This window comes from Canis aureus, chromosome 24, assembly GCF_053574225.1.
Source record: "Canis aureus isolate CA01 chromosome 24, VMU_Caureus_v.1.0, whole genome shotgun sequence".
NCBI classification, from domain to species: domain Eukaryota; kingdom Metazoa; phylum Chordata; class Mammalia; order Carnivora; family Canidae; genus Canis; species Canis aureus.
Window position 1 is genome coordinate 29,962,388 of NC_135634.1, and position 23,772 is coordinate 29,986,159.

Consider the following 23,772-nt stretch of genomic DNA (forward strand, 5'->3'; position numbering starts at 1 on the left):
CCCTCGTTGCCTGCCTTGTTGCCAAGATGTTCATGCCCAGCCATCCTCACCAGTTACCAGAATCCTCAAGCAGCTGGCTTTAATTTTTACTGTGGGAGGGCAGAAGGGGGGAGGGCAGAGTCGATTAAGTAAATTTCTATTAAGGGAAGAGTAAAGTGCAGGAGGTCAAAGAGTCGGGGACAGATGCCTGGCTGGCTGCCAAGTCAAGCTTAGAAAATACTCCCCAAAGATACCAGAAAAATCTGCCCAAATGTGGAAGCTGCTGGCTTTGGGTTGTGTAATCATGGGAGATTTTTTTTCCTGGTTTTTATGCTTTGATGTGCTTTCCAATTTTATTTTTAAATGAGTATAGATTACCCTTAGAAAACAAACACTATTGCACACCATGTGAAAGATGTATATATTAAAAACCAAACCACTATTCTTAAATAGTTCAGGAACTTTGAAAGATAAAGAAAGGCAGGTCAGATGGGCAGCATAAGAATTTCACAGCTGTAGGGGCACCTGGCTGATTCAGTCAGTAAAGCATGTGACTCTTAATCTTGGGGTTGTAAGTTCAAGCCCCACATTGGGCATAGAGCCCACTTTTTAAAAAATAATAAATAATAAAAATTGAAAAAGAAATTTACAGCTGGAAATGGTAAAAATAATAATATTATATTTTTAAAAAATTTTCCTATAATGCTGAAGATGTCACCTGACTGTAAGTTGGTGTGACTTGCCTAGTTAGGCTGGGCAGTGTGGAACTGTCCATGGTTCCAGGGCAGGAAAGGGCAGTCATTTAATGGATGCCTGCATTTGTCCTAACTCTCCAGGCCACAGTCAGGGCTTCCTCTGTCTTCCTCTCACTGGGTCTGAAACTCGGTATCTAGCACTTTGAACCCAAATGATGATGATGGTCCTATTCATCTCAGAACTTTAACAAATACATTTTGAAAGTTGGCCAGTTTCTCTCCCAGCTCCTTTAGTGAGCTAATATTCAAATTATCTAAGTAGGTTTGGGCAGAGCTGAGGCTAACATGTTTTTCACCATTTAACAAACAAGTTTTAGGGGTGCCTGGGTGGCTCAGTAGGTTAAGCATCTGCCTTTGGTTCAGGTCATGATCTCAGGGTCCTGGGATCAAGCCCTACATCAGGCTCTCTGTTCAGCAGCAAGTCTGCTTCTCCCTCTGTCCCCACCTCTGTGATCTCTCTGGCTCTCACTCACTCTCAAATAAATAAATAAAACCTTTAAAAAATAAAATAAAATAAAAAACAAGTTTTATTTAAAGGAAAGTCAGTATGGGGTGCCTGAGTGGCTCAGTCAGTTACACATCTGCCTTCAGCTCAGGTCATGATCTCAGGTCCTGGAATCAAGCCCGACATTGGGTTTCCGGCTTAGCAGGGAGTCTGCTTCTTCTTCTCCCTCTGCTCTTCCCACACTGCTTGTGTTCTCTCTCTCTCTCTATCTCCCCTCTCTCAAATAAATAAATTTAAAATCTTAGTAAAAAATAGAATTAGATGGAAAACCGAGCCCCTCAATACTTGAAAAAATATAGAATGGACCTTGATGTTTGCAAAGGATCTAGTCTAAAGACTTCCTGAATTCCAGATGTGAGAACTATACTATCACACAAAACTTTCCCCTTTATTAGTCTTTTGATTATAAATGATAGGCACTCAAATGACAGAAAAGGTGTATTTGGAGGATAGAATTCAAGGAATGGCTAGACAAAAAAATTTAAAAGACAGAGGTTCAGTAGGCAACTACAAGAACAGGACTCAGGGACATACACACCACCAAGACTCTGTCCATCTCTCACTTATGCTTCTCCATGCAAGCCATTTTCATTGCCTGCTCCACATAATAAAAATATGGCCACTGAAAGTTTGGTCAAGTATCACCACTGGCAAGGAGTTGCTCAAATTTTTCTGGTTTCAAGTTCAAATATCCCAAAAAGAATCTTTGATTGACCAGCAATGGTCAGATATCCACCCTGGACCAATGAGCTGTAAGATCATGGCAGTTCCTCCTAGAATCACATGATTGGAGTGAAGAATACCTGATCTCAGTACTCAGAGGATGTTAGACAGACCAAAATAAATAAACAACAATAACAACAGAAAAAAGAAAAAACAGAGGGCTACTACACTCCAGTATAAAATATTCTAAAACTCAAAAATGTAAATGACATTTCAACCTTTATGTGAGTCCTTTTTTATTTTCTATGCAGCAAAGCTGCAGTGAGATAAGAAGGCTGGACTTTTGCCTGGGCACTCTCAGAAACAAAGAACCTCTCTCCCATACACCAGCCTCACAGCACATACAATTTAAGATCATTCCACCTTAGCCCAATCCAAACTGCTATGTGTCATGCACTTCTGATTGCTCACAGATGGTAAATTATAAATAATAAGGGTCTAGGATGCCTCAGAGAAAAGCATTTTTAATGGCAGGTGCTTTTCTGAAATGAATAGATTATATAAAAAGGAAGAATGGTTTTCAATGAGCCTGTATTCTGACTCATCTTGACACCACCTGTTCCTTCCCACCTACTCGATCACATCTAACTCCTATTGTTTCTATGTCAATAGCAACCCTTCCTTTAGTCCCTTTCCCTTAATCTACGACTGTCCTAGTTCAGGACAATATAACCAGGTTGAATCATTCTATAAATACCAAAAAGAGAAATAGGATGCCTAGGCTCTTGTTTGACAAAATACTCATGAGGAATAAATGATTTTTTTAAAAGATTTTATTTATTTATTCATGAGAGACACAAAGAGAGAGAGAGAGGCAGAGACACAGGCAGCGGGAGAAGCAGGCGCCATGCCGGGAGCCCGACATGGGACTTGATCCCGGGTCTCCAGGATCACGCCTTGGACTGAAGACAGGCACTTAGCCGCTGGGCCACCCAGGCACCCTGAATAAATGATTTTTAGTCCCAAAGTTTAAGATTAATGAAGCCAAGGCCAGGAAAATGACAAGAGCATGGGTTTTGAAACCAGATAGCTCTGGTTTGATCCCAGCCCTGTCACTGACTCTCTGCATGACCATCACCAGTTATTCAATTCATCTGAGGTTGATTCTCTTATAATATTGGCATAATAATATTTGTCTTGTAGATTTATTGTAAAGATTAAAATAGATAATGGATTTTAAATTGCCCAGAATATTAAGGAAATATTTAATATTTGCTTCTGACATTAGAAGACTTGTGCTGACCTTATGAAGGTCAATAAGCAAATGCAAGGGGGAATGCAGAGGGCCAGAGACTAAATCAGTTCCCCTTCTCCCATGTTCCTGGGGCTCACAAACAAAAATCTGCCATTTTTTTCCTCTAAGCCTAAAAGGTCTGACTAAATAGTAGCTCTTGGTTCTCCTGGTTAAGCACTGGTTTGATGAAAAAGTTATCTGAAGGGAAAAGGAGTCACTCTTTCTTGGGACTGGATATAGCCAGACTCTGTATTTAAGGAGACTGAAAAGCTTGAGAATGCTAATTCCCTGAATATTCTAGTAAAATTTGAGTAACTTAAGTAATTTTCACAGCATATTATGAACTTAAGGATGGGGTAGGAGAGGTTTGTGGCATGTGCCAATAAGTGTAAATGTTTAGGATTACAACTAACTTGGGATACGAGACAGAAGATAGAGCTTCAGATCAAACACCTGAATATTTTGTCCTACATTATGATATGATATAGATTACAGCAGGAATATGATGATAGATAATGGAATTAAGGAAGGTTTTGCATTATTGAACATGGATTTAACAAGAAAATCTTCCTTAAATTTTTTTTTTGTTGTTGTTTTAGTCAAATTCAACAGAGAGGAAACGAATCTCTTGTGACCTACTGAGAATAATGAGGTCAACAAAATCTCCTGAGAATTTGTAAACCAGAGAAGTTTCTATCTCTTTTTCCTAATTCAAGAATCCTAAAAAATCATCATTACTAGGGAAATCAATTCTGGTACTAAAAGTAATACTACATTGCTTTCTATCATGTTAGGTAACATTTATAAGACTTAACATCTCAGGGAAAAAACCTCTTCTGTTGTATTATAGAGATTTGCTATTTTTTCCTAGCAATTACCAGCAAACAACCAACATAAGTAATCTGTGAGAAAAAATGTAAAACATTCTTGAAAGAAAGTTCTAAATAAATAGAAAAACACTCCATGTTCATAGATTAGAAGATTTAATGTTGTTAAGATGATAATACTACCCAAAGCAATATTTAAATTCAATGTAGTCTCTATCAAAATCCCAAGGACCTTTTTCTGGAGATGGAAACCCCATGCTAAAAATTCATACAGAATTCCAAGAAACCCAGAATAGCCAAAATAACCTTGAAAAAGAAGAATAAATTTGGAAAATTCATGCCACTTGATTTTAAAACTTACTACAAGGGGATGCTTGGGTGGCTCAGCGGTTCAGCTTCTGCCTTCATCTCAGGGCGTGATCCTGGAGCCCCAGGATCGAGTCCCACATCGGGCTCCCTGCGGCTCCCTGCAAGGAGCCTGCTTCTTCCTCTGCCTGTGTCTCTGCCTCTCTCTGTGTCTCTCATGAATAAATAAATAAAATCTTTTAAAAATAATAATAAATTTAAAAATAAATAAATAAAAATTATTTAAAAACTATAGTAATCAAGCCTGTAGTGCTGGAATAAGAATAGACATATAAATCAGTGGAATAAAATTTAGAGCCTAGAAATAGACCCGTGGATATATGATCAATTGATGTCAATAAAGGTGCCTCTCTAAAGGGAAAGAATAGTCTCTTTAAAAAATGGTATTGGGGGATCCCTGGGTGGCGCAGCGGTTTGGCGCCTGCCTTTGGCCCAGGGCGCGATCCCGGAGACCCAGGATCGAATCCCACATCGGGTTCCCGGTGCATGGAGCCTGCTTCTCCCTCTGCCTGTGTCTCTGCCTCTCTCTCTCTCTCTGTGACTATCATAAATAAATAAAAATTTAAAAAAATGGTATTGGGAAAACCAGATCGCCACATGCAAAAGAATGAAGTTGATCCTTATGTTACACCATTTACAAAAAGTAAGTCAAAATGAAGCAAAGACCTAAATTTAAGAAGTAATACTATAAAACTCTTAGAAGAAAACATAGGGGCAAATTTGTATGCTCTTGGATTTGGCAATGGTTTCTTAAGTATGATACTGAGAGCACAGACAACACAAGAAAAAAATAGATAAACTGGACTTAACAAAAATTTAAAACTGTGCATCAAAAAACACTCTCAAGAGAGTGAAAAGACAACCCATAGAATGGGAGAGAATATTCACAAGTCATATATCCAATACAAGTTTAATATTCACAATAAAGAACTCCTAAAATCCAACAGCACAGAAACAACCCAGTTTTAAAATGGGCAACGGGGGCACCCAGGTGGTTCAGTGGTTGAGCATCTGTCTTTGGCTCAGGTCATGATCCTGGGGTCCTGGGATTGAATCCTGCATTGAGCTCCCCATGGGGGGAGCCTGTTTCTCCCTTTGCCTATGTCTCTGCCTCTCTCTGTGTCTCTCATGAATAAATAAATAAAATCAAGATTAATTAATCGATTAATTAATTTTTAAAATGGGCAAAGGGAGGGGTAGAAGTGAAAGAGATAAATAGGTGAGATAAAGAAGATTTCAGGGCAGTGAATTTATTCTAGATGCTACTATGATGGTGGATATATGTCATTATACATTTATCAAAACTCACGACCCTGATATAAAACTATAAACTTTGAAAGATAATGAGGCATCAGAATAGGTTCACTGATTGTAACACATGTATCACTCTGGTACAACAGAAGCTGATCCTAAGACTCAGTGGAAGAATAAAGAACTAAGAATAACAAAAAAATAATTTTGAACAAAGTAAAAACAACCAGGCCCCCTCTCCCTGTGAGATATCAAGATGTACAAAAAGTTACTGTATTAATAGAGTGTTCTATTAGTGCAGGAATAGGCAACTAGATCAATCAACCGAAGAAGCTCCGAAACAAACTCTACTGTATGGAAACTAGGTTTCAGACAAACATAACAGATTGGTGGAGAAAGAATAGACTTTATAATAAAGGTGCTGGACCAATTGATTTTCTGTATGGAAGAAAAAGAAAAATGGATCCCTAGTGGATACCAATCACAGAATAAACTCTACATGGATTACATGATTAATGTGAATATCAAAACTTGAAAAAAATTTTAGGAAGAAAAATATACATATGATTTTGGAGTGGGAGAGAAAAAATTTTAAATAATACTTGAAACTACAAATAATAAAGATTATAAAATCTTGACTGTCTTCAAATTAAACTTGTCTGTATATCAAAATACCCCATAACAAAGCAAAAGACAAGCAAGAGATTTGGAGATCTCTGCACAGTGTATGACTTGTAAAAGATCAGTAACCAGAATATACAGTGAACTACTTCAACCAATATAAAAAAGAACAACATGACAGACAAAAAAGCAAAGAATATGAACAAATAATTCAAGAGGAGACACGAATGACCAATAACCACATGAAAAAATGTTTAGCCTCTTTATAAGGAAAATACAAACCATTATGAGAGATCATTTCACATGCATCAGATTGGCCATTTTAAAAGTCAGAGCAAAAGCAGAAGCTGTCACACATACCATCAAATGGCACAACCATCGTGGAGAGAAATTTGACCATTAGTGTGCATTCACTATGACCGAGCATTGCAGCACTAGACAAACAGTTTCTCTTGCTAGAGAAACTCCCACCCATGCAGACAAGGACACGGCTACAACATTGTGCCTCAGGGGCACCTGGGTGGCTCAGTGGGTTAAGCATTTGCCTTTGGCTCAGGTCATGATCTCAGGGTCCTGGGATGGAGCCCTGCATCAGGCTCCCTGCCTCTGCTTCTCCCTCTCCCTCTGCCATTCCCCCTGCTTGTACTCCCACTCACTCTCTCTCAAATAAATAAATAAAATCTTTAAAAAAAAATGTGCTCCAGAGCATCATGTGTATTTATCCACACATTTGCATTTATATGTAGCAAGTGACAGGACAAAAGCATGCACTATAATGATAATTCAGAACAGTGGACCTCTGCAAGGGAGGAAGAGATGAGAGGGAAACTGGGGAGAGGTACACAGGAGGTGTCAGCTACACTCATATTTTTTATTTAAAAAAGGGAACTGGAAAAAAAGGCAAAATATTAAGACTTGACCAAACAGTTGTGAGTACATTATGTTCTTTATACTTCTCTAGGTCCTTGAAATATTTCATAATAATAATTTTTGAAATCCTAGCAGTAGTTATCCAGCATGACTTTGCGGACATAAACATTCCAGATAGTTGGGCAATTGCAGAGGACAAGAGAGATTTAGAGCTGAAGGAGCCAGGAAATTTAGATGATGCAACACCATAAGATACAAACCAGAGGCATCAACTTTTTGTTTCCTTCCTGGTAGGATGATCAGTATCAAGGGAATTCCCCTGGGAGTCTCCCCCAGACCCCATCCATGCACCTCTCTCAAGGCTGTATTTCCCAATTCTCCCTCTAATTGTGACCCCTATTCTACACATGGAGGAGAGTCACTTATTCCCTCTCCAAGCATTTCCTGCAGAGATAATTAAGTATTTTAATACAAAATAAGGAAAACTCAAATTTCGTTTCCTTGGAGCTCCTTACTGCTGATCAAAAAGTGTTGCCAAGACTGTGAAGAAAGAACCATAAGCAAAAATAACAACCACCAATGAATGACTCACCAAGAGAAGGTAGGGAGTTGTGGTAGTTAAGTGTGTTCCAATACCAACTCCTCTGCTTATTTCCTGACTTAATTTATATTACATCTCTCATGCTCAGTTTCCACACCATCAAATAACAATAATTCCTCCCTCACACGGTTAATGAGAAAATAAGATTATATATGAAAATCTCTTAAAAAAAAAAAAAGAAAAGAAAATCTCTTATACAGTGGCTGGCAAATAACTTATTAATAATTAATAGTAATAATATAAATTCTTATTACCCAATAACCATGGGTTGGACTACCATGTATTAGTTAATCTTTGCATTTGCTTATGTAAACTCCACGATAACAAGTAAGTTTGTTTTGTCTCTTTTGTTCACTGATGTGACCCAAGGACCTATAACTCTGGCCCATACTAAACAATAAATGTTTGTTGAATGAATGAATGTGAATCTCAGTATTTGGCACATATTAGGCACTGAATAGTTACATTTATTGAGAGCTTATGATGTGCTAGGCATTACACATTTTGTATGTCCTATAATCTCTATAACAACAATACTGTTCATTTTATACGTGAGGAAGCTGAGGCCCAGGGAAATTAATTGCTTCCCCAAGAAGAGCCGGGATTTGAATCCAGGCTGTAAATTTTAAGATGTTTGTTGAATTCATTAATCAATAATGGCTCAGAATTAGTTTGACAATTTAGTCAATGTTCAGAGTAGTTAGCATAAGTTACCTTGGGTAGCCAGGTGAATTCTTATGAATTTTACAATAAATTGTTTATTCTTAATTTAGTGTTTATTATGTGTATCTATGGCTTATTGGCAAAGATTGACCATGTTCCAGTCCAGGAGTGGAGGCCAATGATACTTCCAATATCTCTGCTGGGGTAGTAATGAGGAAGTTTTCCACATTTTGGGATCCCTGGGTGGCGCAGCGGTTTGGCGCCTGCCTTTGGCCCAGGGCGTGATCCTGGAGACCCAGGATCGAATCCCACATCGGGCTCCCGGTGCATGGAGCCTGCTTCTCCCTCTGCCTGTGTCTCTGCCTCTCTCTCTCTCTGTAACTATCATAAATAAATAAAAATTAAAAAAAATATATTAAAAAAAAAAAAAAAAGTTTTCCACATTTTACAGAGAGAGTTACTGGACAAAAAGCTGGAAAATAAATGTCCCGAGGTTATCAGGAGAATTAATAAGTAAACTAGAAATAGAACCCAAGTCACTGCTCTCTCTTCACAAGACTCCAACTAACCTAGTTTTTTATTTTGAGTCCACTGCATCTAGGAAAAAACAATATCAAGGCAAGAAAGTAACCCTTTCCTTTTCGTAAGACCTCAAATATTTCCATATTTATTTATAATCAGTTACTTCTCAAGAAAAAGGTCATATAAAATAACTTTATAGAAGTCTATTGTGGAAAAATTTAAAACAGATAAAAATTAATTTCACTACCACCATATAATGTTTGTATAAACTTCTAGTCATTTTTGCATATTTTTCTTCTACAAAAATGGGATGAAACTGTATACATTTTATAGCTTACATTTTTCTAATTAATAAAATGTAACTATCTTTATATGTAAGTAAATATATTATTTTTAGCTGAGGAATCCCCTTGTATTTATATGTTAAGTCCTCATGGCTCAAAATTCAAGTTGTTTCTAATTCTCCTCCATTATAAACAAGGGTGAGCTGAACATGTTAAAGCTAAATCTTTTTGCATGAATTTAATTATTTCCATAGGATAGATTTCCAGAAGTAGACTTGCTGGGTCAAAGGGTTGCATTTGGAATTTTTGTATTTAAGCACAAACATGTGTTTTATTTATTTTTTTTAATTTTTATTTATTTATGATAGTCACACAGAGAGAGAGAGAGAGGCAGAGACACAGGCAGAGGGAGAAGCAGGCTCCATGCACCAGGAGCCCGACGTGGGATTTGATCCCCGGTCTCCAGGATCACGCCCTGGGCCAAAGGCAGGCGCCAAACCGCCGCGCCACCCAGGGATCCCCGAACATGTGTTTTAAATATATTTTAACTTGTCTTTCACTTCATTTTTAGTTTCTGTTTTAGTATCAAGAGCTACAAATACATGCCAAGCTCCTGATAGAGACTGGTTGATTGAACATCTTATATATTCCATTTCTCTCTCTCCTTTTTTGGAAGCAACAGTGTCTGCAAGTTACAAAGAAGGGAGTAAAGATGAAAACAACACAATAATGTTGACCCAGAGTAAGAAAGACTAGTTGGTAATACAGTCACTTTTCAAATAGGAATAATAAAAGTGCATGGCCAGTCAAAAAAAGAAAGAAACAAAGAGAGTAGCTGACCCCACTAATAGGGAAATAAAATTCCATCATCAGAGGCATATGCAGAATGTTGCATGAGGCCCCACAATAAGATTTAGAAGAAATGAAATATGTTGGGTTAGTTCTAGACCTTGAGAAGCAGGGCATCATAATCAAAAGATATGTTGCACATTTCATTTTAAATTAATGCTTGAAGAATATTTATGCACAATATCTGAATGAACCATCAAGGAGCTTTCTTTGGAGTAGGTCCATTAACTGGAATATCATAATGCTTTGGTTAAGTGGCTCCATTTTTTGGTTTCCTTAAAGTTTAAAAAATTTTGTTAATAATTAAAATTTTAAATTAAATAATATTTAATTAACAATCCTAATATTTGTTTTCTCACCCATATCTCATTTTTTAAAGATTCTACATATTTCTTTGCAAGAGAGAGAGAGTGTGCACATGTGGCACGGAGGAAGGGGGGAAGTGCGGAAGGGGGAGAGGGAAAGGGAGAAGCAGACTCCCCGCTGATCAGGGAGCCCAATGTGGGGCTCCATCCCCAGACTCTGAAATCATGACCTGAGATGAAGGCAGACACTGCCAACTAAGCAACCCAGGCACCCCTTACCCATATCCAATTCTATTATAATTATTCTTAGTAAGTTATTTTTATTCAGTCTTTTCCATACCTCAACTAGGTTTTCACAGAAGCAATTCTCTTTTCAAGCTCCTATTTTGTAATGGACATCAGTCAGTAAGCCTCAGAGAGGCAATGGAGAACAGAGTTCACACAAGTTAAACAGAAGTCTGTTACTTCCTTTACACGAGTGTTCCACAGATCAAATCCAGATGGCATCTACTCAGTAATTACCCTTCTGAGGCAAAAGCAGTGAAGCAACTGAATCCAGTGTGTAACTTCTAGTTTTTTGTGGACAGTGCATTTGAAAGCCAATGGCACCCATGATCAACCCTACTTGGGAGAACAGGACTCCAGAAGACACTTGGGCCTCTACAGACCAGGGAGTAGTTTTTATCCTGAGATGAAAACAGTTGTTGGAATCTATGGAGATGTACAGGATCAGTAAGTACATTTAAAAATATAAAACATGTGAAGCTAGAAGCAGTAAGAGTTCTCTGAATTAATATAAAAATCATACTACACTAGTCTGTTAAAAGTGCTGATATCATGATACCATGGAAGAAGAAACCACTCTGGACTGAAAGTTATGAGCTCTGAGTTCTAGTCCAATTAGGTCTGGGGCTTGTACAAGTTCTAGTCCCTTTGAGCTATACCAAATGAAGTGAAATAGTGCCAGGTGATGACTAGGACTCTCTTCAGTTCTGAAACTCTACTATTCTTTAAGGAGGACCAAAAAGCACATTTTTTAAAAGGCAGTAGATATTGTATTCTAGATTTTCCAGTAGTTTACAGAATCAATCTAGATTCTAAAATCTAGAAGAAAACTGGAAAATCTCCTAGTACAACAATACCCCATTTTGTTTCACAATTCAAACAAATATTTATTGGGTGTCTTATTCTGATGCTGGGGATACTTCCCAAAACAAGGGAAATATCTCCCTTCAGGGACTTTATGGTCTGCTGAGGGATACGGATGATTTTACAATTACAATAGAGTATTATAATTGCTAAGATGGGAAAGTAGAATGTTCTAACAGGAAGAAATATGTACATACTACAGTATGGAAGGCTTTTCTAAGTACAGTTATACCTAATGTGACCTGAAAGTAAGCAGGGGTCATGAGGAGGGGCTCAAGAGGGACATGGTCCAGGAGGAGGAAGCACTATGTGAAAAGGTGCAGAGCTGGAGACAGGTGGCTAATCTGGCATCTGTGGCTGAACTGCCTGGAATAAGGGAGGAAGTGAAAAGTGAAGTAAGCAGGAGCCATACCACCCAAGTGCTTACAGAATCTAACAGGCAGCTTTGCCTTTAACTTCCTACCAAAGCAGGGGTCATCAAAGATTTATATAGGCAAGTGATAGGATCAGATTAACATTTCTAAAAGATTAGTCTGGTTGGTTGCCTGGGTGGCTCAGTTGGTTAGGTGTCCAACTCTTGATTTTGGCTCAGGTCATGATCTTAGTTGTGAGATCAAGCCCCGCATCCAGCTCTGCACTCAGCATGGAACCTGTTTAAGATTCTCTCTCTCTCTCAATATCTCTCTCTCTCTCTCTCTCTTCCTCTCCCCCTCACTCATCCTCTGTACATAAACAAACAAACAAACAAACAAACAAATAAATAAATTCTTTTTTAAAAAAAAAGACGACCTTGGCTGTGATATGAAGAAAAAATCAAGAAAATCCCTGGGAGGCTGTTGCAGGAATCTTTAGACAAAAAGTGGTAATGACCTGAACTGAAATACCAGCAGCAGGGAGGGAGAGAGATTTAGAAGTTGGGATGGGACTTGGTGATTAAGCAGTGGGGGAAGAGGAGTCAAAAAATGATTCCTAGAATTCCAGATTAAGAAATTGGATAGAAATTTTTCCATTGTTTGCTAAGAGGATTGGATATAAGCTGGGAGTTGCTGGCAGGCACTGTGCCATCACTTGCCTGAGAATGGAGCCAACACAGACGAAAACAACGCTAAGAGGCAGGAAGAATGAGGCTACTCCTTATGTCCTTATTTTACATTTCTGGACCAGCTATCCCAGCTCTACCACTGGACTTTACAGGCACATGAATCAATGTATTTTCCTTGACTATGGTTTTTGGTGGTGGTGGTAGTGGTGGTTTGGTTGGTAGATTGTTAAGTTTGAGTTGGGGTCCTACTTGCTTGGAATCAAAAAAACTTGGGAAGAGTGGAGACAGTGGGAGTACAGAGCCCAGGGTATAACTACCATTGAAGAGGTGACACAGGAAGAAGAGCCCAAGAAGAAAGCAAGAAGAAAAAGGAACCTGGAAAGTACAGCACCGAGAAGAGAGTTCTTCAAAAAGAAGCGTGTGGTCAGTAAAGTCAAATGCTGTTGAGAGATAAGACAAATGCATTGAGGTTAGCAACAAGACAGTAGTTTGTGGCCTTTGTGAGGACAGTTTCAGTGGAGTGACAAGGATACAAGACAGACTAAAGGGAACTAGATGCTGAGATAAGGAAGTAGAATAGAAACGATTCTAAATTTAAGATGCTGAGTTGTGAGGGGCACCTGGTGGCTCAGTTGGTTAAGCATCTACCTTCAGCTCAGGTGACGATCCCAGGATCCTGGGATCGAGCCCCAAGTCTAGCTCTCTGCTTGGTGAGGGGCCTGCTTCTCTCTCTCTCTCTGCCTGCTGCTCCACCTACATGTGCTCTCAATCTCTCTTCTCTGTCAAATAAATAAGTAAAATCTTTTTAAAAAATAAAAAGAAGGGCAGCCCCGGTGGCTCAGCAGTTTAGCACCACCTTCAGTCCAGGGTGTGATCCTGGAGACCCGGGATTGAGTCCCATGTCGGGTTCTCGGCATGGAGCCTGCTTCTTCTCCCTCTGCCTGTGTCTCTGCCTCTCTGTGTGTGTGTGTCTCTCTATGAATAAATTAATAAAATCTTAAAAAATAAAAAATAAAATAAATAAAAAGAAGTTGAGGTGTGAAGAGGAGGAGGTTTTCAGATGGATGAGATGGGGACATATATATACAGGCTAATGAGAAGGACTCAGCAATCCTTGAGAAAGGTCCCTGAGGGATGAGGGGAGAAGGTTCAGAGCACCAGCCCAGGCACAGATTTAAAAGTTGGCCCTAACCCAAGGGATGGATATCTCTTGAGTTGGGACTGTATAGAAAGAGCAGAGGATACACGCAGAATTAACCAGACTAGTTCGTGTGGCAGCAGGAACCTGAGGTGTTTCTACTGGACAGCCTCTATCTTCTCCATGAAGTAGCAGGCATGGTCCTTTGCAGAAACTTTGGTGGTGGGAGGTTTAAGGAGAATGAAAGGTGTTTGCAAACTTGCTGTGGAGAAAAGGAGAGAGACTAGGAAAATAAAAAAGAGCTGACATAGAGCTACAAGGGCTCACTTGATGAGAGAGACCATTCCATGGTTTTACCTAAATCTGGTAGTCAAAGAAAGAATGGAATCTAAAAGAAAGTTTGCTTTCTGAGACATCTGATTTACATAAGAGACCTTTATAAAACAATCTCTTTTATAAAATTTTTTAAATGCTAGTACTGGAATACTCTTCATTACTAAATCTAAAAGAGGAACTGTTAAGCTTGCTGATATGACCCTCGGCCTTTCTGCATCATAAACTGCCAACATGATGAAGAGAAACCACAGGAAGTTATCACAAAATGGTGTGACAAGAGTGCAAAGTGGCCAATAAGATTCAGCAGGCTGGAATAGGAGAAGGAATCTGGGTTTACAAAACAAATCGAAACTCAAACTGTGCTTGCAAAATAAAGGTTTTGAGATCTTAGGGGCAGCCCAGTGAAGAGATCCAAGTTACCAGCAACAGTTCTCTTAAGAGCAGACACAACCCTTGGGTTGACCAAATGCCAAACACCAAAAGGCTACTGATAAGGTTGCCTTGCAGTGTCAACTCTTAAGTTTCAGATGAGAGTGATAAAAACTCACATGAGACATCTGCATTGAAAGATGGCCTCTCCCAGCCACTTAGCTATCTATCCAAGTTCTGTCCATATGCCACATTTTATCATTATCATATGCTGTGGGGACCATATTATCTCAACCCTTCCTGAAGTGTCTTCTCTGAATTACAATGTGATCTTGTGATAACTATCTGCAGGAAGCTATGATACTAATACTCTGAATAGTGTATTTTGCCTTTTAGGGTTGAGGGTATCTCCTAAGCAGAATTATTCAATATTCTTCACAAAGGAAAAACAAACAAAAACAGAAAACCAGGCAGGAACTTTGCCATCCTTGCCTCCTTGCCTGGATTTTCATTTATCTGCCTCATTTCTTACCTATCTTTCCAGTTTCTTGAGCTAGAAAGTTCATTCCTCCTTTAGAGTACTCTGATTCTCCTTAGCCTTCACACACTGAGGTTAATGTCCCAGAAGTAAGTGATTACATCTTTTCTAACTTTGAAGAATTTGTAGCCTAAGTAAATACCGAGGGACTGGTGCTGTGATAGGAGGTAGAAGGCAAAAATGTGAGAGTGATCATTTCTTCAGCGTGAGCAGAAAGAGTCAGGAAGGCCTCATGAAGGAGGTGATATTTTAGCAGAGTCTTGAAGGATGAGGATTTCCCAAGGAAGGGAAGGTGAGGGGATCCCTGGGTAGCTCAGCAGTTTAGCACCTGCCTTAAGCCCAGGGCATGATCCTGTGGTTCCGGGATCAAGTCCCACACGGGCTCCCTGCATGGAGTCTGCTTCTCCCTCTGCCTATGTCTCTGCCTCTCTCTCTCTCTCTCTGTGTCTCTCATGAATAAATAAATAAAATCTTTTTAAAATAAAAATTAAAAAGTTATTTTAAAAAAAGGAAGGGAAGATGAGGGAGCATGGAAAACAGAACAGCATAGTATTAAAAAGCATGGCATGTAGAATAGGCTTACTTCTGGGGGCTGTAAGTTGCACAGCATGAATGGAGCACCGAGCTTAGGAAGAGGACAGAAAATGAGTTCAACAAGTGAGAAGGAACCAGACCAGACACTACAGAGCTTAAGAGTAGTTGAGACATTAAGAGCTTGGACTTTATCCTAGTCCTAGTGTGAAACAGTATTTTTTCCCCTTCCCTTAAACTGGATAAGATTAGAATTTTTAAGAGAGAAGTTTTGTTGAACACAAAGAGAAAAGCAAACAAACACAAAAACACAAAGCAAACATACAAAGGCATAAAAAAGAACAGCTCACAGGTCCCAGATTCCAGCCCCAGATCAGCTTTGGTCATAAAGCTCATAGATCGATGGTCTATCCCAGGCTTTCTCTCATCAACCCATCCAAGTTGGCACTGAAACAGCCTATTGCACCTTTTGTCCAGTAGCCCAAACACAAGGCCAAATGGAGTTTCATTCCTTCTAGATCCCATCTCTTACTATTCACTCTTGGGCAGCCTTGCTTACACTGAAATGGATTAAGTTTTTAATCTGTAACTGCCTTGGCACCTGGATCTGGGATCAGCAAACACTTTCTGTAAAAGGCAACTTAGTAAATATTTTAGATGTTGTCAGCCATACATATTTCCGTCACAACTACTCAACGCTGCTGTTGTATCATGAAGGCAGCCACAGACAATATGTAAACAAAAGGACATGGCTGTGTTCCAATAAAACCTTATTTACAAAAAAATAAAATGCCATAAATTTAAAAAAAAACTTTATTTACAGACCCTGAAATTTGTATTTTATATCATTTTAATATGTTATGAAATATTATTTTTCTGTTTTTTTTTCAACCATTGAAACACATAAAAACCATTCTTAGCTCACTGGCTATACAAAAACAGATATGGGCATGATTTGGCCTGTGGATGAGTTTGCCAACCCCTTTTCCAGGAACTAATTCCCAAGGCAAAGATGGTCTCTTCCACTGTTATCTAATTTGTCTATTATTATAACTGATACTAATAATACTAATACTGACCATGTGTTGAGCACCTAGGTGCCAGGTAATATGTACAGAGAACTGCTTTGAAGAATAAACAAAATAATGCAGGTAAAGCACTTAACATAATGCTGCATCTGAGGTAAGCATCAATAATTGTTAACTGCTATTATTATTTTTGTTTATACATCTTATCTCTGATCACTAAAATGACTCATAAAAGGATGATACTAAAATCCAATGGAGGATCAGAAAAATTAAGTAATTTGTGAAAGTAAGTAGCAGAGCTAGGATTTGAACCTGATTTATCTGACTTCAAAGTCCATGCATGGTCTTTCTACTATATCACTTCCTGTTTAGTTTACGTAGAGTAAATTCACCAGCTGCTTGTTAATTGCTGGTCTACCCAAGAGCAGCAGGAATTATCATCCCTGGAGTCTGCCATTTTGTGTCAAGAGTAGCACAGGCTTATTCTATTCTTGCTTCAAAGCTTAAATGCCTGTTGGACCACTTAGCTCTTATTTCCTGCCAAGGGATAGTCTTCTCTATGACAGTAAAGATGACTAAGCTCAACGGACAGTTAAGCCTTTTCCTGCTCAGGTGTCCGATTCGGCCCATTTCCCCAGGTTCTTCTGGTGACTCATCCTTTGGTAACTTCCTGAAAGTGACTCTCCTGGGATCCTACTGCAGTAGCATTCTGACAGAAAAATACACTTTCAGTGACAACTCCAGGTAGTGTCTACGCAAAGCTAAGAGTGTTGTTGCAATAAAAACCATTCATCTGGGTGACGTTTTCAGAGTTGACCATAAAATGGTATTGGAGATATTGTCTACAGCTTCAAAATTATATTCAAGGGAGCCCATGTGATAAATCCTTCCTTGAATTTAGTTACAGAAAAAAAAAGTCTTCTCTATAGTTGAATCTGTATATTTTATCTTGCCAGAATAAGAATATGATATAACCCAACCTGTTTCCTTTTATGGCTTCCAAGAAGCATACAGCCAAACCCATGCCAAAGCATCTCATCCCAGGTACCTAGTAAAATCTATTTCTGCTTCACTGCTATGACCACTTTTATCTTTTACAGTTTCAAATCTACATAGAATATACTGTGTGTCTCCTCTATGTGAGGGACTGTGACTTTCCTAACGTGCCCTTCCTTCTTAAGTGGTTTCAAATCTTGCCCTTGTTTTACTAAACTACCCTAGTGCCTTATTGTTTAAGCCCTGTTTTACCTCATATCCTATACCTAAGGTCTTCTGAAAGCTGGCAAGTCCAAATATTGGATTTTTTTCCAAATATTATATTTCAAAGAAAAAAGTCTCTATTCACCTTTGTGCACACAGTTGTGAAGAGCCAACCGGGCTTTATCCTTACAGGTCACACGATTGGGGTGTAATACCATGAATATAACGCCCCATGAAGGGCTTTTCCATCTCGCGTGGTCTTCTGCATCTCTCTCTCTCTATCTCTGCTTGTTTCCATGTATCACTCTTTGTGTTTATCTTCTGGAGTTCCCACTGTAGATATCACTGATCCTCTATGCAGGCATTAAGAACTTTAGGCAGTTCCCACACTTGTCTGTGCCAATTACACGAGCAGGACTCCCATTCTGCTGCATTTGCAGCCCCTAGACACACGTCCCAATGAGAATCCTTTAGCCCTGTGTGATTTCCTCACCGGAATCATCACTCTCTTTGGCATCTGCCACCCTCCTGCTTCCCCTCATGTCACTTCCCCTCCAATTATATCTGTTCCCCTACTGACCTTTCTGTAAGTCAATGAAGGTTAATATAGAGTTTACATCCAAGGGCGACTGTCAGGACAGCATCTAGAATAAAGCTGGCAGACACTTGTTACCTGATGAAAAAACTGGAAACTGGAAAAGATATTTGACACAATGTAGGCCCTCAAGCATTTGATAATGAATGGTTGAATGAATGAATGAACTCTAACTCATCATACTTTCCCACCTTGCTACCTTGACAAAGCCTGCAACTGAACATCAGTTCTAAGCACCTGACTTTCTTCAGTAATTGTAATCCTATGAATTGACTGCAGCAAGACTGATCAAGATGGAAAGCTTGGTTTTTCTCTCTCTGCTTAAAAAGAAGGCCAGAGCACACCTTTGTCAGCTCAAAGAGGTTCCCCATCAGTCCCAGGCATGAATGTCTGGCAGAGGCCAGGTTTTTGCTTTGAATTCTCCCTTTGCCTGAACTTGCTCTGTCACCTTGGGCAAGTCACTTGATGACGCTGGGCCTCACTGTGCTCATATGTAAAAGTGGAGGTTGAACTAAATGGTGGGTGCCTCCGGAACCTTCTAACTTTACACTTCTGTGATCTGTCCTCTGGGAATCCAGCCAGCATTCTTTTCTTGGGCTGGGTTTTTCAACATGTCCGCTTTGATTTTTGACTTGTACTTCCTAGTCTTCTTATCACAAATTTATTAAGTTTCTGGAATGTGGTCATCTGACCATAACATGATGCTCAGTAGGACTTTTGTGTGTATGTGGTAAAATAAAATTGATCACTTTAGCCATTTTTAAGTGTATAGTTCAGCGTCATTAAGCACGTTCACATTGTTGGGCCACTTCACACCACTCATCCACAGAACTCTTTTCATCTTCCCAAACCAAAACTCTACCCATTAAACATTCTATTCTCCTCCTCCCCTGGCCTGCAACCACCAGCCTACTTTCTGTCTCTACCATATGTGGAATCATACAGTATTTGTTCTTTTGTGACTGGCTTATTTCACTTAGCATGATATCCTCAAGTCTCATCCATGTCAGAATTTCCTTCCTTCTTAAGGCTGAGTAACACATTTTGTTTAGCCATTTGTCCACTGACTTGTTCTACCTTTTGACTATTGTGAATAATGCTGCTATAAACACAGGCATCCAAACATTTTTTTGAGACTCTGCTTTCACTTCTTTTGGGTATACACAGAGAATTGGAATTGCTGGATCACATGGTAATTCTGTTTACTATTTTGAGGAACTGCCAGCTGTTTTGTTCAATGGGACTTTTAAATGCAGAGACAGAACCACTTAGGAAGCTGGGCATTGCAGGCTCATTGTCATGCTGACTCCAAGAGGGGTTTCAAGGATATAGATTTGCGTGGAAGGGTTGTCTTGCCTCATTCTTAAGAGGAGGAGGACCCACTTGCTATTCAGAATGAATCCCACACTAGACACTCGACCTGGAACTGCTTCTGACCCTGTCTCAGTATCAACTTCTGTAAAATGACCTAATGATACTTAATTTTCAGAGTTTTTATAAGGGTCGAGGATGATGTACTCAAAGCACTGAGGTAAGCACTTACAAAATGAAGATATTAATCTTACCCTACTGATTGCAAAGGGTTCTAAAACCCAAATGAAATAATATATGAGAAAGCCATTCTATAGATGCTAAGCCCTCATCGTTTTCTAATCACTTCTACAGCCACCTGCCTCCTGGCCTCTTCGGTCTAGCTTTCGCTCAGGCCTCAGAATGACTTTCTAAAGCACATATGATCCTGTTGTTCCCTTACTAAATATTTCAGTGGCTCCTCTCACCATTACTGGCCTTCTCTAATTTGACACCTACCTCTCTCTTCAGTCTTTCTTATTCCTAGTCTTTCCGGGCCTCTTATCTTGCACTTCATCCCCGTGATTTTGTTCATACTTGTCCCCTCTACCTGGAGAACTCTTTTTCCATTCCTGCCTAAAAGTCATCCTTTAATATGAATTTCAGGCATTGACTTTTCCAGAAGGCCTTCCTGACCCCATGAGACCAGAGTAGGAGCCCACAGCAGCAGAAGCAGGTATCACTATACCAAGAACACGCTTTCTTGTAATTATCTGTAGATTGATTTCCCAACTAAATCAGCTTCTTAAAGTCAGGGGTTATATTATTTGCATTTCCAGTGTTAGCACAGTGTTAGGATGTTTATTGAATAAATAAATATGTGAATATGAATAAATTAGGTGGTATTTTTATTATTATAAAGTTGGAATAGTTCACATATGATTAACTCTTGAGTTGATCAGAATAACTGTTTCTAATAGTCTCATATTACATGACTCTATTATTAGAACAATTCTAATAACATGCTATTTAATGAAGAGGAGGTTTTGTTGTTGCTGTTAATTAGCACCACAAGGGATAGAAGCCAAAGGAGATATATTCAAAGATACTGTCTCTATCCCTTTCTCTTTCCAAAAAAAAAAATGTGTTTTTAAGTTGAGGTCCTCTGGTTTTCACAGTTCTTCTGAAAGATGCTTTTGCTTCTTTAATGGGTGAGAAATATCCTGCCCGTAATTGTATGCTCCTGAAGTACACAGCCCCCAAAAAGGGGGCTATGCCTATTTTTCACTAGGAGTGAACTAAAGCAGTGAGTCCAATCTTGCATTTAGTAGGTGCTTGATAAATGTTTGCTCAAGGAAGGAGTAAATTATGAGTCACTTGTTTGTGCTAACTGCTGTAAACTCCAGCCTGTGGCTAGAGGTCAATTTTTAAATTTATCTCCTTCAGAGGTAAGAACTGTTCCAGCTATGCTGTTTTTGAAAATAATAAGGACATTGGAAGATTGTAAAACCAATGGACTGTTTATGGTAACTTAAAATGCATATATTTACAGTTGATGTAGGAAACATGTGATCTGCTTATTTTTAGTGAGCCCATGAATTTGTATTTAAGTTTCTTTATATGGGTATCAGTATCTTTCCATATGACTCTCTTGAGGCTATGGGCTATGGGCTTACTGATGCTTATAATCTACTGTGCAAAGTTATCTTTAACACCTGCTTAAACTGCTCCTTTTAAGCTTCAAACAGTGCCCTCTAGTTCTTTTTTTTTTTTTTTTTTTTTTTTTTTTTTTTTTTTTTTTTTTAGTGCCCTCTAGTTCTTATGTGTGTTGGTGACGATTAATGACTTAACTAGATTTTGGTTTTATCTTTTGGGTTTAGTGCTCCTAACTGAGGACCTCATGATGGGAAGCACTGATGTATATTAAGACAAATTTTCTCCTTGTTTTTAGTTTTTTAAAGATGTGTATCTTTTGGGCACCTGATGGCTCAGTGGTTGAGCATCTGTCTTCAGCTCAGGTTGTGATCCCCGGGTCCCAGGTCCTGATCTTAGGGTAGTTAAGATCAAGATCCCAAGCAACTTTATGCTCAGTACAGAGTCTGCTTGAGATTCTCTCTCTCCCTCTCCCTCTGCCCTGCAACCCTGCCTCTCATAAATAGATAAATAAATAAATAAATAAATAAATAAATAAATAAATATTTTTTTCAAAGGTGATAATAGTTTGAAAGACTTTTCTTATTTTTGATTGTTATCTCCAATCAATAAGTGTGTCCGGCAAAAGAGAAATAAGTTCATTCATAGCATTTTACATTTGGAAAGAACAATAAAGAAAATTTAATCATCCAATGTTCTCAGAGGCAGAAATGTTGTAGAATCAAGTTTGTCTGATTTCCTACCTTCTGCCTTTTATGATGAGCTAATTTGGATCATGTTCACCTGAAGAATATACTGTTTAATTTTCCTCATTATAATCTTTATTATTAAACAATAAATAAAACTGCTCGCGGGCACCTGGGTGGCTCAGTTAAGGGTCTGCCTTCAGCTCAGGTCATGATCCTGGGGTCCCTGCTCAGGGTCTGCTTCTTCCTCTCCCTCTGCATGCTTTCTCTCTCTCTCTCTCTCTCTCTCTCTCTCATAAATAAATAAGTAAATAAATAAATAAATAAATCTTTAAAAAAGAAAAAAGAAACTGCTTGGATTTCACAATTAAAATCAATCAATTGACAATTATTGGAATGGGTATAACAGGGTGGGGGTTTTAAATATATATATACCTTTAAAAATATATTTTACATTGGGGATAGACATCAGAGGATGAAAGGGCTTTTCTGAGCCTCTAGATGTGGGCAAAAGGACTTCATTTTAGAACCGCAGCCTGGAGCTTTCAGGTTGGAATTATCCAGGGTTGGCATTATTACCAGGGTGAACATTATTACCAGGAAGTGAGGCTGAATGAATGGAGCCTTGCAGTGTGACCCAGAAACAGGCTGAGAAGGACAGACACCAACAAGCTCAAGCTTTCGCAGGTGCCCCCCTATTCCAGGGCATTCAATCTGCCAAACTTCGTTTTTTGGAAAGGTCAAATTGTAGGATCTCCATACTAGGGTCAGCCGTGCTGTGAGGGGGCTGTGGCAGTGGGGACTGCTGGGAAGCTGTGTCCTGAGAAGTCCTGGGGGACAGTTTAGAACCTGACACCTACTGCCTTAAGATCACAGGTTAGCCACGTCCCGATAGGCGACAGGGCGGCGCACCGGACAGACGCCGCTCACAGGTACCTGAAACCGCGGGGACTCAGGATCCCCATCCACACTGTGAAACAGACCCGGACCCCCGTCTACATCCTCCCGACTTCTCACACACGCACGTATCCGAAGAAACCCAGCCCACACCCACACAAGTGCTCCCACATTCATACCCCACCCGGAGTCTGCATCCACACACAAGGCAGAACGGATGAGCCAGGAGCTTGAAATTGCCCAGGCACGGACCCCCGAATCAGGCTCCCCAAAGCCCAGCAGCCTGGAGCGAGCCCAGAAAGGGACGCAGACAAAAGAGTTTTAAAGCACATCCCCGCGAGCCAACCTGGCTGCTCCATGCCTAAATTTTGGCAGTTTAAGTCTTCTCCAGTTTGAGCAAGAAGAGACTCCACACCTCCCCCACTCCAAAAAAAAAGGGATGGTCCTGAGGAGCCCCCCTACCTTGCTACAGCGCCAGGTGCACAGGTCTCCGAGGTGGGGAAGGGTGCGAGCCGAGCCCCGGCGGCGCCCGCGGGAGGGGCACAGCGGCCCGCGACAGCTGCGCTCCGGGCTTCTGGCCCCGCCCCCGGCTGAGGCCCCGCCCCCGGCTGAGGCCCCGCCCCCGGCTGAGGCCCCGCCCCCGGCTGAGGCCCCGCCCCCGGCCGGCGGCCCCGCGCCCCGCAGACCCTCTGGGCTCCAGCCGCCGCGGCCGCAGCTCGGTCACCTCCCAGCGCGGGGACTAGGGAGCCCGGTGCATTGTGGGAAGCCAGAGCCCGAAGCCGAGCGGACACTGACCCCTGGTGGGCGCAGTTCCAGAGGGAGCCCCGGGGCCGGCGGCGGCTGCAGCCCAGAGGAAGGCCCTGCACCCAGCGCCGCCCCCGCGAGCCGGGTCCGCTGCAGGTCTCCCTTACCTCCGTGAAACATCACAATTTAACCAGATGCTTCAAAAGTCCCCGAAGCCCCCG

At 40.2% G+C, this 23,772-nt stretch overlaps 1 protein-coding gene across 1 annotated transcript in view; it reads right to left on the reverse strand.

Annotated features, from left to right (window-relative positions):
* EXTL3 (exostosin like glycosyltransferase 3) overlaps positions 1 to 23,315 on the reverse strand; it is a 157,511-nt gene extending 134,196 nt beyond the window's left edge. The window contains exon 1 of the mRNA XM_077868675.1: positions 23,270 to 23,315. The gene's annotated coding sequence lies outside the window, so the exon portion shown is untranslated. The remainder of the gene's footprint in view (positions 1 to 23,269) is intronic.
* Between the last annotated feature and the right edge of the window lie 457 nt (positions 23,316 to 23,772).